General features: G+C 40.6%; 1 protein-coding gene across 1 annotated transcript in view; it reads right to left on the bottom strand.

Moving 5' to 3' along the window:
* The window catches only part of LOC126213498 (putative sodium-dependent multivitamin transporter), a 1,462,669-nt gene that overhangs the window by 597,529 nt on the left and 845,092 nt on the right, over window positions 1-20,048 (bottom strand). The window lies entirely within an intron of this gene.

Consider the following 20,048-nt stretch of genomic DNA (forward strand, 5'->3'; position numbering starts at 1 on the left):
TATTGGATAGGCAAGACACACTTGACTTTGCTCAGGAATCATTTGAAACTTCGCCAGCAGTGTGTCGCATTGACCGGCCCGCCGGGCGCGCAGCACGGGACGCTAAACGGCCCTCGCGCACGTCCGTGCAGCTGCAGCCTAGCTCGCAAACACGTGTGCCGCGTAAGCATGCCAATGCAGTTCTAAAATCATGCCCGCAGTGTGCAACTAGACATTCGCGTGACAATTGCCCGTCACGCCAAGCTATTTGCTTTTACTGTCATAAGAAAGGACATGTTCAAAGTGTTTGCCAGAAAAAGCTAAGATCAGACAATCAAAACCATTCCAGGCCCTTTGCTTCGCGCCAGAATCGAACCATGGACAATCAGGCTCGTGGACCTTCGCCCATGGACATTCATGTCGTTAATTCCACCCCGTCCAGTGCCACTTTATCTAACGGTGACTGTGTTCGTCCCACAAAAAGTGTGCGTCGACGTCGCCGGAACTCCCGTAAAGTCGCAAGTGCTTCTGTACCTGTATCAGTTCAAATTGCACGTGACAGTCGCTCTTGTCATCAGCAGGACAATAAACTTTTTGTAGACTTGGACTTTGAAGGCAAAGTGATACCATTCCAGCTCGATACCGGAGCTGCAGTTTCATTGCTCAATCACGCCACGTACAAACAACTGGGCGCACCTCCGTTGCGTGCCGCAAATGTTCAGCTCAATAGTTACTCAGGCCAGAACATACCTGTGTTAGGACAGTGCAGCCTTCTTGCCACATACAAAGGACAAACGAAACTTGTGTCATTTTATGTTCTTCGTTCTTCTACGGCAGTGAACTTGTTTGGTTTAGATTTATTTCAATTGTTTAACTTGTCAATCGTAAATCAGGTCCTATCAGTGAATCAGACTGTGCCTTCAGACAGTGTTTCTCGTCTATGTGATGAATTTGCAGACATTTTTTCACCGGGCCTTGGTTGCGCTAAGAACTATGAAGCCCATTTGGAACTGAAAGCCAACGCGCAACCGAAATTTTTCAGAGCGCGCAATGTTCCCCACGCATTGCGTGATGAGGTCGCGAGAACATTACACAATTTAGAATCTCAAGGTGTAATTGAACGTGTGCAGGCTTCTCTCTGGGCCTCACCCTTAGTAATTTTGCCAAAACCTTCCGGAAAATTGAGACTTTGCGTGGACTTCAAGGCAACTGTGGATCCACAACTTGTGACTGCAACTTTTCCTTTGCCCCGCCCGGAAGATCTTTTTGATAAACTGTGCCCGGGTAAATACTTTTCGAAATTGGACCTAGCAGATGCATACTTGCAAATACCAGTGGACGAAGAATCCCAGCGCGTCTTGGTGGTTAACACGCATCTTGGATTGTACCGATTCAAAAGACTGCCATTCGGGTGTGCATCCGCCCCTGCATTGTTTCAGCAATATTTACAAACTGTTTGTGCGTCGGTCCCTACTGCTGCGAACTATCTGGACGATATTGTGATCTCCGGAAAGACAGAAGCCGAACATTTAGCCAACCTACGAACGTTATTTCAGGTCTTGTGACAAAATGGTCTTCGCTTGAGGAAGGACAAATGTGTGTTTTTTGCTCGTGACTTACCATATCTGGGCCATGTCATAAATGCACAAGGCATACATCCGAGTCCAGAGCACCTCCGTGCCATACAGGAGTTACCTTCGCCACAGAATGTGAAGCAGCTACAGAGTGTGTTGAGAAAAATTAATTACTACCATAAATATGTTCCCCATGCCTCTTCCATTTCAGCTCCGCTTCATCGCTTACGCCGTAAAGGTGTTCCGTTTGTCTGGACGACGGAATGCGAACGCGCCTTTCGCCAGTTAAAATCGGCGTTGCTTTCAAATACTTGCCTTACGCCATTCGATCCCCAGAAACCCCTTTTGTTGATGGTCGATGCATCGGACTTCGGGATCGGTGCTGTGCTTGCGCACAAAGATGGATCGCATGATCGTCCTATTGCCTTTGCTTCAAAATTGCTCTCGTCTGCGCAACGCAATTATTCCCAGATAGAGAAAGAAGCTTTAGCTCTCGTGTTTGGTGTTACTAAGTTCCATGATTTCTTGTATGGTCATCACTTTACCATCATCACAGACCACAAATCTTTGACATCGCTTTTTCATCCGAACAAGCCTGTACCTCCACGTACAGCGCAGAAATTCATTCGCTGGTCTCTTTTCCTCTCGCAGTACCGCTACGATATCTTGTATCGGTCCACTGCTAAGCACGGAAACGCTGATGCGTTGTCCCGTTGCCTGTTGCTGAGGATAAAGCATTCGATTCTTCTGAACTTGCTTGCATGTTCATTGACTTGGAAACCGATGACGTGGTCGAATCGTTTCCGATTGATTTTCGTCGTGTAGCTACAGCCACAGCTGCTGACCCTGTCCTTGCTATTGTTTTGCGTTTTGTTGCAACGCAATGGCCCTTGTCAAAGTCACGGATCGAGGATCCGTTGGTTCGCCGATTTTTTGCTCACAAGGAGAGACTTTTTGTACGACGTGGTGTTTTGTTGTTGCGTTCGGATAATGATCAATCCAGAGTCGTGGTCCCACGTTCGTTACAGTCCTCTGTCTTACGGCTTCTTCATCAAGGACATTGGGATATAGTGCGCACAAAACAACTTGCTCGTCAGCACTGTACTTGGTTCGGAATCGATGCTGCGATTATGGATATGTGCTCTTCTTGCGTGGCGTGTGCCGAACAACAATCCGCCCCGCCGCGGAAATTCTTTGCATGGCCGACAGCCACTTCCCCTTGGCAACGCTTGCACATCGATTTTGCTGGTCCATTCTGGAATGCTCGATGGTTGGTTGTGGTGGATTCCTTCAGTAATTTTCCTTTTGTTGTCCGGATGTCTTCCACGACGTCATCTGCCACCATCCAAGCGTTGTCCGCTATTTTTTGCATTGAAGGTCTTCCCCAGACTATTGTTTCCGACAATGGCCCACAATTCATGTCCGCAGAATTTCAGTCATTCTGCAAGGCCAATGGTATTCAACATCTGACATCCGTGCCGTTTTCGCCTCAGTCAAACGGTGCCGCTGAACGGTTGGTCCGGACTTTCAAATCACAGATGTTGAAGTTGAAAGAGTCGCATTCTAGGGAGGACGCATTGTTGCTCTTTTTGTCTTCGTATCGCTCTCAGCCCCGCGATGGTTGCTCGCCGGCTGAGTTGCTCCATGGTCGTCCTCATCGAACCTTGATGTCTTTGCTGCATCCGCCGCATCAGGTTCCAGTGCAGCGGCAGACTACTGCTTTTGCTCCTGGCGACGTTGTTTTCTATCGCAACTATCGCGGTTCACGGCGTTGGCTCGCAGGGCACATTCTTTGCTGCCTCGGCCGCGCGATGTATTTGGTTTTGGGGGCCTCTGGTGAGGTGCGTCGGCATCTCAATCAGCTGCGCCTCTGTCGTCGCCTGGGTTCTGCCGCTCCCCGTCTGCTTTCAGCGACGGTGCCGTCCGGTCAGCGCCCTGGGGACCCCTCTACTGGCTCGCCTCATCCCCAGGTGTTACCGACGCTGCCTTCCATTTTGCCTCACGGCGACGCGCCGCCGCCGCCGCCTGTTCTCCCGCCGGCGCCACCCGCAGTGGACGCGTCGCTGCAACCGCCTGGCGCCTCCCTGGGTCACGCGCCGCCGCTCGCTTCCCGTGACCGGCTGTCCTCCACCATGGAACTCTTGCCTGCTCCGGACCAGGTGTCGTCTTCGCCCGTCGGGTGCCCCGACCACATGGAGGTCGACCCTTCGGCCCCTCCTGTCTCTCTACGGGCGCATACACCGCATGTTGACGTGCACCCTGGACTAGGTTTTCAGGCGTTTCCTAGCTCCCCTCGGACCGAATGGCCGGGTGCGGGCGGCACAGCCTCGCCTGTTGTTAGGCTCCCCACCTCATCGCATACGTCAACATGGGGTCCTCCCCACGCGGACGGAAGCCTTATAACACGACCGTTCGCCGATTTGCGGGGGAGGAATGTGGTGTCACCGCTAGACACCACACTTGCTAGGTGGTAGCTTAAATCGGCCGCGGTCCATTAGTACATGTCGGACCCGCGTGTCGCCACTGTGTGATCGTGGACCGAGCGCCACCACACGGCAGGTCTCGAGAGACGTACTAGCACTCGGCCCAGTTGTACGACGACGTTGCTAGCGACTACAAGGACGAAGCCTTTGCTCTCAATTGCCGAGAGACAGTTAGAATAGCCTTCAGCTAAGTTAATGGCTACGACTTAGCAAGGCGCCAATTGTCACAGTGCATGTATCTTACGAGTCTCATTTGGATAGTCAAGAGAGATGTATCACAAGGAGTGATTAAAAGTTAAGTATATTCCAAAGCTACGTATTTTCTTTATAGCAGTCATAACGTATCCTGTTCCAGACTTGACGCCAGTTGGCGTGTGTGTACGCGTGCCTTTCGGCTTCCTTCTCAGTGTGGCGTAGCTAGCTTGTTATGCCACAACAATGTTGCTACATCCAGACTATTTACAGGGTGTTTTTATTATTTTTTAATTATAAAGAAGTTAATTACTAATTACTACCAACCACATTTTACACATTATCGGTACACAAACAGAAATACGGAACAGTTGTTATCGAGGAGAATCTTTTCAGTTGGTTTTCAAATTTAACTTTGCCGTGTGTCACATGTCTCTGGTCAAAATTTTGATAGTAGTATTGTGCTTCACTTTTTGTGCGAAAGACAACCTCAAACATGGATAGTGAACGTCATTTTTTTTTCTTCTGGTATTGTAATTATGCACATCATTGCTCCTTTTGAAGTGTAGTGGATTATATACAGCAAACTTAATGAGGGAGTTAACATATTGTGATGCAGTAGTCAGAATAACAAACTCCTGAAACAGATGTCTACAAGCTGACCATGGGTAAGCACCACTTTTCCGAGTAAAAAAGACTTTCTCAAAGATAAGTTACACCAGAAACTTTATTCCACTTGACATTATTGAATGGAAGTATGGAAAATATGTTGTCTCTCCTCAATATCTGCGAGGTTTTCGAGTGCAAATGTGGCTGAACTAAGTTGTTTTAGGACTTACAAAAGCTTTTTATTTCCGTAGTAAGTCTAATCAATATAGACATTAAGAAAATTTTGATGTTCCACCCTATGTATCATTTCCCCACCATTTGTTACAGTTATCATGGGTTTAGTACCCATAAGAGGGCAGAACTGCATAATTTGTGCCTTTTGAAATTGAGAGCGAGATCATGTGAAGAAAACAGTCAACGATACGTTTAAGAAGATTGCTTCTCATTTCTTCTCCTGCTGTATACAAGCTTGGATTGATTGCAAAACTAGTGTCATCTACAAAAGGAACTAACTCTGTTTGTTGTGTGTTAGACGAGTGATAATATACATTATGGCAGATCTATGATGGGACCTTGGGGAACCCTATATATGATTTCTCTCATTAGAAGAATCTACCCTGATTACATTGGTTGGTTCACTATGTATAACTTTTCACATTCTATTCGTTATGTATGATATTATCTGTTGGTTGGCTGTGCCATCAATTCCATAAAACCTCAGATCATCTACAAGAATGTTGTGATTTACACACTCAGATGTCTTAGATAGATCACGGGAAATAACAACTGGTGCTATTTTGTTATTTCATCATCACAAGTTTTCATGCTCATCATGGAGCATTATGACTTCACAAACTGAGTGTCTCCATCCTGTTAGGCCCTGTTGAAGAAGTAGACCAGAGATTATCTTCTCCTCGGTCTCTTGCCCTCGATGTTCCCTTCCAAGATTATTTTCTCCACATCTCACAGTATGACCAAAGGGTGGAGAATTTTTTGATTGATACAAGAAGAAAGGCGTCTGGAGATATTCAGTTGCTCAACAACAAACATCTGTTCTTCTTTCCATCCATTTTATGTACAGTAATCTGTCAGGACCAAAGCTCAAATGCATCAATATGCTGCACACAGGTGGGTCTCTCGTGTCTTTGGACAAAATGATGGGCAACTATTGATCCTCTAAAAATTAGTGAATGAGAAATAATAAGAATTAACAGTGAGACATTAGCAAAAGAAGATTAGACATCATCTAAACTGATGATGCTTGGGAAGCAGAAGCACCTCAAGAGGACAGTTGCAAATTGTATTCTTTCTCATCATAAAATATACAGTTTGTGTATTATTCCAGAAAGGAACAGCCAATGCATATAAAACTATCTGCTTCTCTTGTGGCAGCAGACCTGTTTCAGGGTAGTTAATCGTTCTTGCCTCAATTTGTAAGAAAGTTAGGATTCCATTACATGCCTGTTTGTGGCTGGATGTCATTAATGCAGCACCAAGATATTACAGCCTGGCGCTGCCGTTTTCTGAGTGAATCAGTAGGGTCGAATTTTTAAAAAATCATTTGGCTTGATGAAACCTGGGTAAAAGTGGGACACAGCTTTGGAAAAGGTTGTAAATATAATACCATCAGCAGTAGTATGGCAGCTCAAACTGACATAGAGAAGTAAAATAATTGTAGAGCACACTGGAACTTCAGAAAGTTTCATTCCTAGTTGTCTGCTGTTATTAAATTCGCAGAAGACCTCCGAAGAAGAGGTGAAGCACAGGACTTTTGTAAAATGGTTTTAGGATACAGTACTTAAAAACGCTACAAAAAAAAAGTCAGTGATCTTTATGGATTACTATTTATATTATTCAGTACACAAGGTAGAATACCCACAAAGACAGTGAGGGAAAAAAAGACATTATTTGCTGTCGAGAGAAATGAAATGAATCTGTTGACAGTAACTTGAAATGCTGGCACCTCCAACATAGTAGTTCCTCATTCACTTTCAAACTGTGGACTGGCTTTTCTGGGTGATGTCGAACTACTTATAGATGTAGGTAAGAATGAATTATTATTTAGAAAAGAACATAATGCAATGAAATATGGCTTGATTGGAATTTAGTTTTTTATGGCCTAAAGAATCAACAGAATTCTGAGTTGCATACAACTTTGCTGGCTAAAAATTTACAATAATGAACATTATTTTTCTTCTGCATTGTGAGCCTTGTCTTCTATATGAATGAGAAAAAGTGCAAATTGAAATGGATTACTTGAAATAATCAGTATGTTGATTCACCAATGCTGTACATCTGATGGTATAGAAAATTTAGGGTAAGAAAGTAGTTGAAGTCCAGAGTCTAACAGTGGCTCTGACTAAATCTGCAATGGAAAACACTACTGTATAGAAACTTCATGGGCAGTGCCATGCAAATGTCAACATGTGGTCAGGATTCTGGTGTGCTAAGCATGAAGGGACCTTAGAAAACAAGTTACACATATCATCCCATGCAAAGATCACTGTCCAAGGAGATTGACGCATTGTCAGAAAGGGTACACATTGCAGGTTTCCAGCACATATAGAACCGACTGGAAATTTACTGTAAGTTCATGTATAAGGGGCAGTGCACTGAATTTCTGTGAATGCCTTTTGGTGTATGGACCAAATGCAATGTCACATCCATCCGCAGTGAAATTGTGCCAACAATTTGACCGAGGTCGAACAGACCTGGGCAATGCTGGTTGGTAACTTCAGGTCTTCCACTGTGCAATTTTCAGCAAGGGGAATGTCAACATTCATACAGCATGGTTCCATGGCCTAGGAGCAGATTTCTATTGTTGAGGAACTGAACGACTGTTCAATGTTCTGACCATTGTTTACAGAGACTTGGCGACTGTGCTGAAAAAAATAGTGCCACATATCTGTGTCACTTGGAAGTGTAATGCAGCATCCAGTAAAAGTTATTCTGCCTGCAATGATAAAGTTTACCATACAAAGAGTGGTTCAACAATTTGAGATTTATCACGTCACATTGTTCTGGGCCTGGTGAGCTTGTAAAAGTATTTTTGAAACAAACTGCCGTAATTTGAATTTGTTGCCACATAATTTGCAAATCTCTTCAGTATGTTGCTTCAACTCCCTTTGTCAGGAAAGTTCCAGGACAGGTATTTTAAAAAAATAGAAAATTACACTTACCGAGTAATTATCCTAGCTCCTCTCTCTACACAGTGGCGAACGTTTCTGGAGGTCTTGGAAGCAAGCAGGAAAATTATCAACTGCAATTGCTGTAAGGTCATTTCTCACAGCCCGTTGGATGCCTGCAATATCCTGATGGAACTTTCCTTTGAGTCACCCTTTCACTCAAACAAGGAAAAAAACAAAAAACTGTGAGGCGAAAGGTCAGGTGAATATGGTGGATGTGGGATGGCAATAACAGAATGTCTGCCCAGCTTTGGGGCATTGCACTGTCATGCAGTGAAAACCAGTACTGAGAATGTCACAAATCAGGGCGGTGATATCAAATGACTTGTCGTAAATGTTTCAAGACTTCAGTGTAAAGAGTTTGGTTCACTGTTTGAACTGTAGGAGTTTACTCATGGTGAATAATCCTTAACTATCAAAGAATGCGGTCAACATTTCCTATATTCTCAAAGTTTGCCATTTGGCCTTTTTTTTAGGCTGGTGATCCAGGTCTCCACCATTCAGCACTTTGACACTTGGTGTGAGGGCTATACTGGTAGCACCAACTTTCGTAGTCAGTAATCACCGTTGACAGAAATGAGGGATCACATCTGGCTCTATCCAGTAGTTCAGCAGAAATTCTTAGTCCTTCCCCTTTCTGCCCATCTGTTACTGTGTGAGGGACGAGTGTTGCATTAAGTTTCCCTAGCCCCTCACGTAAAATCTTATGGCACAAATCTTGATTCAAATTAAATTGTTCTGATATCACATGCACAGTTATGTGATAGTCTTCTTGCAACAAGTACCGCAACCACTCCACGATTGCTCTGGTACGTGCTGCAGATGGGTGACAAGCTGTGGGATCCTCTTGCACTGGTTCTCTGACTTCACAGAACCTTTTGTGCCACTCAAAAGCATGCCTTGTTTTTAAGGTGCCTTGCCTACGTATACTTTTTTAATCATTGTCCAAATTTCACAAGGGGTTTTCCCGAGCATAAAGCAGAATGTAATGTTAATTCATTGTTCGCAATGGGTATTTGTTGTGTGACCATAACTATAACCCAAACAGTGTGTTGCTAAGCACAGTCCTTTCACTTAGTGATTTTGTATGGCCACCTGTCCAAGTTTATTTTTTGAAGGACATACACATACCACATAACGTAAAAATAACATTTTTCATTTTTACAAACAAAGAAAGAAAAAACCGCCCTGAAACTTTTTTGACAGAAGGAGTGTTTTAAAATAATGTATATATGTAAAAGCTACTGATTATGGGAAAAAACGTGATACTTTCACAGCTACATCGTATTCTGCAGTCAGTGTGAAGTGCATGGCACAAAGTACTTCCTGTTGTAATAGGTATTGATACGTCTTCCAATTCCATTAGCTTGTATAAATCTGTTTGTACTGTGTTTAAAATGCAAAGTATTAATAGTAAAGTAAAGGGGTATGTTACATCCAGAGAAATTATGCTGTTCAAGCAATGACATTTCTACAGACTAATAGTATGCTGACTGTGAAAATTCTTTAAAGGAATAAAATACAGGATGTACATAAAGTTTGGGAACACGTTGAATTATTTATTGCACAAGAACTAAATATTGTAGAGATGTCATACATATGGCATTTTGAAGAGGAAATCTGAAAGTGTGTTCCCCCCCCCCCCTCCCCAAACATTTGGTGTGTGAACCATGAGTGAGCTGGCAGATGTCAATACGGTAATCAAATTCCTGCCATACCCGTCTGAGCATTGCATTGTCGACTGTGGCAGTCGCTTCCCGTATTCTCTCCCGGAGCTCTCCTACATCACGTGGTAGAGGCGGTACATGCACCAGATCTTTAATATGTCCCCACAGAAAGAAGTCACACAGAGTGACATCTGGGGATCTGGGAAGCCATTTCGAACTCCAACACACAGAAAGCTTGCTCCGCACCTGAACTTGCCATGTTTGCGACTGGCGCTGACTATCGGCAAATTACCAAACTACACTGTGGCGGTATAAGTGAAGAAAGAAAAAAAAACTTTCAGGGTTTCTCTTCAAAATGACATATGTATGATATCTGACAGTGTTTGGTTTTTGTGCAATAAATAATTGAAAGTGTTCCCGGACTTTATGTACCTCCTGTATTTATTTCAGTGGATTAGCTTCCACCTAACACAAAACATGACACTGCAAATTTCCACCAGTTAAACAAAAAATTAAATGAATGCACTTCCTCCACAACTGACCTGACTACCTACATTCAAGGTTTAAATGTTACTGTCAGCTACTGACAAGTAACAGTATTGGCTATAAAAATTCACAAGTGGTGATATAACATAACAACAACTTTGATACAGGTGTAGGGAAGTATTTTCTGCAAAACACAGAAATCCACTCAAGTAAACAGTAAGCAACCAATACAAGATAAACAGTGAATATCTGGTACAACTGAGTCAGTAGCAGCATTGTTAAAAATGGCAGCATTCCTGCTGATTCACTGTATTTCATTTAGCGGGCATAATCACAGAACATATTAAAAGGTTTAGTAACAGTTCATCCCAATGTATTATGTTCCTATAATTTCCTTGTTCCTTATCAAGCACTGTATTCAGCATTGAACAGTAGCTCTAGGAAGCTTTGGTCCTGATGTACCATATTGAACCTACAGTATATGGGGACTACTTCCTGCCATCTTTTCACTGTTTTCAGATTGCAACTGCTGCTTCCATCTTCTTTGCACATTTCAGTGATGTGAAAATACAGCCCGTGTGATGACCATTAAATGCAGTTTAGTGGACACCTTTTGTGTAACAAATTAAGTTATATTAACCAATAACAATAATAAAAACATGAGGAAGGAAGAATGGAGTAGGAGTCTATTGCTGAAGTGGTCTGCAGATTTACAGCACAGGTTATAAGTTATTATCTCAAAAAGTTTATTATTCTTTTCCCACATCACTAACACATTCTGTATACCACAGTTGTCACTATAATACTGCTAAATGCTCTCACTTATACACTAATATAATTTTTTTTCACTGAACACACATTCTCATCATCATCACTTCTTGTTGCTGGAAGACGTTTGGAAAGAGTACAAGCTTTTTGTGCAAATTAGACATTTAACAAGTAACCTACTGCAATGAACTGCAAAATTAACAATGACAGAAAAAAGGCACTTACCAACAGCTCAATGGAGAAGTGCATTTTCTACATATGATATTGTCTGTCTGTCTGTGTGTGTGTGTGTGTGTGTGTGTGTGTGTGTGTGTGTTGGCAATTGCCAAACACGCATTGCAATAACAATAATGGAAACCCATGTGCAGAAGAATTCATCCACACACACACGCCAATACAAACTGATTACAAAGTTCTGACTTGGAAACTTAGCTTCTCAGTTATTTCGGAAGTGGAAACACATTTATCTTCTTAAAACAACAATATTTCTAGCACATTTCTTTTAATTATAAGTACAAAAAACACTGCGCATACATTCCTGCAGAACCACAAAACACACACACACGGTATTAGGAACCTAAGGATGCACCAGCATGTCAAATTATTTTACATTACCAGTTGCCATGTGCCACTACAATAAGACAGTCATACACTATCACATTACATTTTTATGTGCGGATAACTTAACAAGACATAGCCAATAATCAACAAACTACATTAGGAATGATTTAAATCAAGTTTTTCCTAAAGTGGCTCTTACTCCTTTCTGTTTGATACATCCCTATAAAGCTCATCAGTGTTCTTTCCCCAACCAATGGATATTCAAACACCTCTATGTACAACTTCATGAGAGTTTTTTTTATTATTTATTTTTCATTTTTTATTTATTTATCTGTACATTTTGGTTGCCACGGTATCACAATAAATAGCAGCCTGCAAGAAATATCATGTGGAATAATCTGATAAAGGAAAGCTTTCAAAAAAGAAGGGGTTTTACCACAAGTATTTACCTTTGGGAATGATTTACTATGAGTTTTGAGTGTGCTGTGTCTTTTACAGATATGAAAGATGAAAAGCTAGTGGAGAAGTAGGAGAGCAAAGGACAGACATGTTAGATATATGGAACCATCTTTAGATGGCAGAGGTACCACTGCCTGTCAAGAGCAGCCAGGGTATTCCACCAACAGGATACACCCTTCAAACACCATTACGACATGCCACTACTCCTGCATTGGTCCTATAATTGATGGAGGTATGTTATGAACCATATTACAATGTCCTGAAGCCTGTTAGGATGTAAGATCAGTACCAAGAATGTTGTACACTGATCAAGGAACGTCTACACTATCAACCCAATACAGAAATGAAACATATGGCACAGGACATGAGATAATCCAAGAGAACCAACATTTGGTTCAAAGGTTACAGAAGAAGGCTGCCCTCAGTTCTTATGATGTGGATCACCCAGCGTCAGAGGAATACGAGAAGATTAATTGGATACAATAGAAAATTTTCCCCAAATATGCCAATGGAGCAAAGTACAGCTTTCATATATTAATTCCTCACAATTTATGTTACCCAATTTTTTTTTTCTTATTTTAACACTTATCCAAAAGATTCCACTTGTATTGGCAAGTTCTTGGCCTCACACAACTTCCCTTAATCTGCACAAGTCATCTTTATGAAATGATATGCTTTTGATTGTTTTACTATTGCAACAAACATTTTCAACAAAGAGTTCAGCATTACACAATACCTCCCAGCTCCTGGCCACATAAGTGTAATCAGTGAGCTTCCAACAAATTGGCCTACAGTAATAATTAGGACTTCGAGTACAAAGTAGTGGATCTTTCTCATGAGTTTTAGCCACTTGTGTCCTCACATTTCAACGGAACTCACATAAACACAAGTATGGCAACACAAGACCGCCTGGTTTGGTAACAGCACTACATAACAGCTAACAGTTCCAGGCAAAGATCCAGCTGAGGTAACTGCATTTCTGTTGAGCCAATGCTCTGTTTTAGACTGAGTGTAGTATAATAGGTTGGTAGATGGAGTTGGAGTGAAACCTGCAGTTTTAAAGAGAATTCTGTTCAAATGTTGGGAGGATCCTCGGCAAGCAAACTGGGAATTAGTGGGAGGCACAGGGAAGCCAACATATGGGTCAGGGAACAGTGGGAAATGGGAAACCTGTTTATGAAAACAAAATGAAATGGAGGTGGGTGGGACATGTAGCTACACAAATGAGTAGATGACATTAGAAAATGACAAGCAGCAGCAGTAGGAATGGATGTGGGTGAAAATTTGTAAGGTGTGGCAAAGTGAAGAGGCAGCTTTTATTTAGAAGTGGGTGTCAAATGGATGGTGATGAAGAATGAAGGTGAGGACTGATGGTCAGGGGCAATAGCGGAGAGTAATGACAGTCTTAAATAGCTGCTAAAAGCGGGTAAGTTCTCAGTATTTGTGACAGTATTTATGAAACTTAATATTCCATTTTTTAAATTTTTTTCTTGAGATTTAATTAATTCGAAACAAACTACATGCACAGTACACTCAAGCAGGGACTCATCTCATTTTCTGCCATTAAAAGAAGGGTTTTCATGTTTAAATGTGTCCCTAAGATCCTTGAAGATGACCCACCTTAAGTACATCTGAGAAAACCAGTATCACAGTAGCCACAGCTGAAACCCAAAATTTTCATCACCCACTTACATCTCTAATCCACAGTTAGAGTGGTTAAAAAAATCCCGTCTCCAAAAAGTTTATGGCAGAAAGAGTTTCTGTCATCTGACACAGGTTATTTTTGTGAGAAAGCTAGCATGAGCTCAAAGTCACTCATTGTTTCACTACCTGACCATCATAGCTTACCTTCAACCCAACAGAGGCCATTTTTCCCCCAAATCAGGATTTCTCATTAATTTCCTTTGCGAAGAATCTAGTTGTCATAGTACCAAATGACTAGGATACAGTCATTACTTCCTCTATACAATATCCGGTACCCTTCAGTATCTGTAATATAGAGTAGTCCTCCATGTGGGAGGAAGCTGTTGCTCAGCCTTTCACGTGCCCGGTGAAAAAACATGACAACCACAAAATATTGAGAATGTATGCAGCTACAGTATGTGCCAGAACTGCTAGGCATATCTTCGAGATCTATTGCACTGTGGAACAAATTGAAGTCTCTTCAACTGTTTACCAGAAAGAGATCGAAATGATCAAGTCAGAAGCCCACCTCAAAATCATCTCTCCTTTCTCAACCCAAAACTTCAACACAGTGATAGGTGGGGGCAGTAATTTTTGAGAACAATTTTCTTGAACAGTAGTTTTCCTCAGTACTTTAAAATGTACATAAACAGTCTCGACCACAAGAACCGTTATTTTTGTGGTTGCTAGTTTCCTTCCGTTACTATCTGATGGTAGGTGGTATGTACTCCACAAAACTCCGTAGTTGACATTAATGCAGTTTGTAATGCCTGCTCTGTTCTCTGCCAACACCTGTCAGCATTATATGTTGTCTGAAGGTGGTCAGTAACTGACAGAAACCGGTAACCACAAAAATAAAGTTTCTTGCAGTCGAGACTGTTTATGTTCATTTCTAAGCTCTGGGACAAGCAGAAAATCGACCAAAGTTGGTAGTGAGTGAGTCTGACAACACTAGTTGGGAGGCGACATAAATGGCAGAGTTTTCTGCATTTCTAATGTAATTTTTGTTTGGCTAGGAACTTGATATGTTCCAAGCATGATTTTCTGATAAGAGACACTCATCACTGAGGACTGTATTTTATTAGAATATTTATTTTTGTTAGGACACAAATTACATTACTTGAGATGCCAAAGGCACATTGCTAGTAGGATTAGGAAGTAACATACAAAATGTAATGGAGACGAGACAGCAGACAGTAAGATTGAGAAGATTTTAGTTGCTGGCAAATCTTTGGGGTTGTACTTTCGTGGTCCACAAATGTTTTCGGCCCTGACATGTCATATAGAGCAGAGTCAGATATCTCCACAGCTGCTTCTGATTCTGCCATGTCTTGCTGAGAGTCAGGTCAGGCATGTGACACGAATATTGTGAAAAAGGGGCATGGTATGTGTTTTAATGTTATTGACAGACATAATCACCATCAAAGATGAAACTTAACTATTGATTCTTTGGAGCAACTGTTCATCAAGAAATTAATAGTGTACAAACAACAGCAGAATTAGTTCACATCATTGACCAAAGTGTCCCTGCATAACACTGGTATTTAAAATAGTGACAATGCATCTATGCCATTGTTTAAAACATGCACCAAAGCCAGTTTGGAATAGGGGTTCAGTATTTTGCTTCTTGACCCACAGTTTTAAAGCTGATTTTATGTCATCCATGAACCAAGCGTGTGGTAATGCTGCAGTCAACATTGGCTGTGTGTGGTATTGCGTGAAAGAGTCGGGTTACAGAGAAACATATACTGCTGTGCCAACATGTGTCACAGATGTCAATAGAGGATGTGTTGTTGAAGTGATTCACAGTGACAGACATGGTGACAAAAATAGGTTAAGAAGCAAAAGTGTGATTTTTTTTTTTTTGCCCCCAAATTTGTTTTGATGCCTGGGTTCAATGATGGTGCAAATGTGTATAAATGCATGGTAACTATGCTGCATAGTTGTGTTGTCTAGAGGGCTATTATCTTTAACAATTCCAGTGCTGTATGTTCATTATTAAATATTTTTATCAATCCACATACCACTAAGTCTCATGGCTTCTTTTCTGTTAAAATCATCCACGTATTTATGTACTCCAATGGCTTCTCTATATGGCTGTGGACAACATTTCATCACTGTATGTGAAATATTTGTATTTATATTTCTTTCCAATGCCTAACTCTTCATTCGGCAAAAGAAAGTGGCACCAGGAGCATCTCTGAAGATGTCAAAACACAGCTCTGGACAAAATGCGAGACCTAAAATGTTAACCACACAAGTTGGAAGATTCGTTAGCAACTATGACAACTGCCCATGAAAGCATTAACTGTGTGCTGAGCAGGTTTTGCCACTGTCTTGAAAAACTATTTTTGACGGGGGATAGTTTTGTAACCCACACCTATTTCAGTGTTGGTGCAATCAGTGTACCCCCTGCAAATCCTATAGCCACTCAGTGGGAACTGAAGACAGTGTTAACTAGTGGACAGATTACCAGAGACTTACAGACAGGATGCAACTTTAATGAAAGACAGAGGGGCTATATATTGAAAGATGTCCGGCCAAGGGATAACGACATGCGGAATGTGATGGCGGTGGTGCCAAATTGTGGAGGATGATGTAATACTTTACATTAAAAAATAAATCGGCCTGACATTTATTTGGATGCTGTTGGTCCCTTTGCCACATTTTCCAAAATATGAAGTGATGACAGTTTTGGATGGATTATATAACTAGTGGAATACAAAAATAAAACCACATAGGATTCAGAAGAGGTTCTAGGAAGTGGATGCACATACAGATAAAGTAGTAAACATTGTGGCTAATTTTTGCAGCTCTGTACTTCAGTCTGCAATGCAATGTTGTCACTGTTTTTCATCACAGCCAGAATTTCTTTGAACACAATTTGTGTCCAAAACTTACTGTGTTTTGCAGTAAAAAATGAACACAGTCTGTGGAATTTGAGTGGTTGGTAACAGTGTACCTCGCACATTTTCACTCAGTGTTGGCCTGTGGCATAATCTTCACTCATTCATTAATTCACATACTGTGTACGGTAAATCCCATCATAGTGGAGAGCCTGCAGCAATGCGGGCTGATATGAGTCACGGATCACCAGGCAGAAGCAGCCACTCTAGGAAACATCCACAAAGCACACTCACTACCAATTGAGGCTCTGTCGCAGAGTAGCAGAGGCCAAAAAAGTACTTAGTCTATAGTGAGAATATTGAGTAAAGTGGAAAAACCAACATCAACAGATAACATATGTTCACTCTTTTGTCTTATCTGAGGTAAATAATAATGAATTTAGGACAAACAGCCAAAATACTAGAAGTAAAAATGCTTTTCATGTAGACTATGATTCCTGACTGGGGTTTGGGACTGAGTTTTATGTTCTGGTGAAAATGTTTTTGGAAGGTTGTCAACAGACATTAGGTAGAGAACTGTAAATCTCCAAATATTCAAAACTAAGGTGCAGTGGTACCATCACACTTACAGGTTATCAGAACAATGGAGTTTTAAATGCCCTAACACTGATAATTAGTCGGGTTTAACTATGGTCTAACACATACAGTCATGACATTCCGACTCATTTTTGTTATATATTGCAACAGCAGCGTTCCAAGCCAACAGAAAGCTACGTTTACAAACATGGTATCAGACTAGTGCAAACAGTATCATTTATGTTGATTTCTAACAGTTTTTACAATAGGGAACTTCATGTACTGCCGCAAAAATAAGCACTAACTAAGAAAGAAAAGAAGGAAGAGTGGGCGAGACCACATTTGTCTTTCTTTAGTTTCCTAAGGGCCTTGGGAGGTATAAAACAGTCCGTTACAGAATAGTTTGTTTATAGTTCCCTTATAGCCTACAGATATTTGCTGAAGCATGTTTTTTTTTTTTCTTTAACCCTTAACCCAAAAAAATAGTCTCTCAGACCCATCATTCATTTTAAACATTCATTCTAAAACATGTAGCGTGTAAAGCAACATTCAACAATGAGCGTGACTTTGTCAGCCTAGCAATAAGACATATTATTTAGAAGTTAGTGTAAAATTCAGTGCCTGTGTGACCACGTTTCACATTATGTGTAATAATTAGGTAGGTCCAATACACTGCATGTTTCTAGTTACTACATATTTTGCTTTCAGTTGCTATTTTGGAAATTCTTATTTCATAGCATTTTATTGTATGTGTGAATTTGTTATTTTTTACTTCAGCATGCAGCAACTTTCTAAGAATAAGATTTATGCAGTTGAACCAAAGAAGACGAAGAGGAAAATGGGAAAAATGATAACATTTTTGATGATTCTAATGCCGATTCTGACTTCAGTAGCTGATGGTCACCATGAAACAGGAGTGATACTGGTGAAGACAATCAACGCTTTACTGGAAGGAGAGCCTGTTGTGAATTGTACCACAGCTAATTACTCACAGCAAACGCAGTAATTTTATGGCAAAGATAATTTCAAGTAGAAACATTCGGTCTGTTACAGCAAGAAAAACAGCTCAGCATAATATTTTGGAAAGAAGAATGGTTCTGCTAAAAGCAAAAATCGAATTCTGGTGCAAATGCCTATTAAATCTCAGACACAGGAGAATTTATTTGATGACACCTTAGAGGCATACCAAATGATAGAAGGGAAAAGAAGAAGATGTGTATAATGTACCCAGCATAAAAAAAAGAACTGGTGGTCTCATAAGTGCATCAATCGTGCTCAGCCAACATTCATGGAATGCAATAGGAAGATGTGCATTGAGTGTGAAAAAGTTCTCTGAATTGCTTTTGTTTGCATTTTCTGCAATCTTTCATTTATACTCATGAACATCGTGATTGATGTCACAATATTAAATCATTTCAAGATTCTTACTAAATGACTGCACACATGTTTTGTATTCATTTTGAATACTGTAAGTTCTCAATAGTATTGCATCTACTCGTAATATGAAACAGTTGACTATTCACTTAATTTTTGTCAGCTAATGTGGGGATATGTGATAACAATATTACAAGCTTTAGGAGACATGTTTCTTGTTACATACTTGAGAGATGTTTTGGGTTAAGGTCTTAAGAACAAAAAGTACTAGTAAACAGCAGAAGAACTGACGTTTTGCAGAAAGACACCCATGTTGAGTATCTACTCAACGATGTTAACTTTTTTCATTACAGTTGCAATCAAATCAGAGAATATGTAATGTAGGAAAGCTGTTTGGAACGCAATACCTGCATTATTTAATGTACTACATATGCCTCCACAGATGCAGCTGAAGGTGAAACCACACAGACATTACAATAAAATGTCAAAAGCAATAATCCTGCAGGCTTTCTCGCTGCAATGTGCACTAGTGTTGTTCCAGCTTGCAGACGGTAACAGTTCCCACAGCAATGAATATCATGACCGTATATGTTAAACTGTGCTTTAACTTTAATGTTCTGTAGGCAGCTGACACTGTTCTGTGCAAATTTACACAAAACTATTAGATAGAAACAGCAGCTAGTAGTATGATAAGAAGATCAGTAATTTCCTTTAAAAAATAATAATGTTGCTAATGTCCAACTACATTCTGCCAAACAAAATTCTAGAAACTAAATACAAAACAATTAAGTGTTTCTCGAGTCAAATATTTGGATAAATTGTTCTAGGAACTAGTTTTGAAAACAGTATGGATGTAGCCCACTGACAAAGTATTTAAAATGGGCAAAGAGGCACTGAGGAAATATAGAAGAGAAGAAAGTAATCACAAATTATTTTGTTAAAAAAAGGATGGGTGAAGGAGCAAACAAGGAGATTCTAAATAAGATCAGTATTTCTTCACATGTAAAAATATGCACTAGACTTCTATGGGATATTAAAAGAATGGAGTCAACCAGATTAACCAGGTAAGTTGTGGAGCTCTACAAAACCAGCAGTAAAGCTAGAATACAGACAATGGAACTTGTCATGACAGTAAAGATGACGAAAAAAGCAGGGATAACACAACAGCAAATGTTCGACAAATTTCATGTCTCTACCCACACCTTTTAATGAATACTTTAACTCACTCCATACCCCTAATGTGGAACCAGAACAAAATGTGTGAATGAATGGATGAAAAACATGTTTACCACTAAATTCTTTTTACACTGTACAAGTTGAACCCACTTTAGAAATACCATATTTGTTGATTTCTTTGCCATTTATGCAATATGTGTTTGTATAAGTTCAGCCGTGACGGAAGTGGTGCAGATAGCAATGCAGTTCTATTTAAACTGATGCATTATTCAAAAGAGTGAAGTACAGATGCAGCTTGATTTTGAATTACTCAATTTAACATAGGAGCCAAAAATCAGCTGACAGTGGGTGAGTGAATGATGAAATAAAGAAACATACATATTTAAAAAAAATTTAAAGCTGATATGGAAAAATGGTTTTAACCTTAAAA

Source organism: Schistocerca nitens, chromosome 11 (assembly GCF_023898315.1).
Source record: "Schistocerca nitens isolate TAMUIC-IGC-003100 chromosome 11, iqSchNite1.1, whole genome shotgun sequence".
In the NCBI taxonomy this organism is placed as follows: domain Eukaryota; kingdom Metazoa; phylum Arthropoda; class Insecta; order Orthoptera; family Acrididae; genus Schistocerca; species Schistocerca nitens.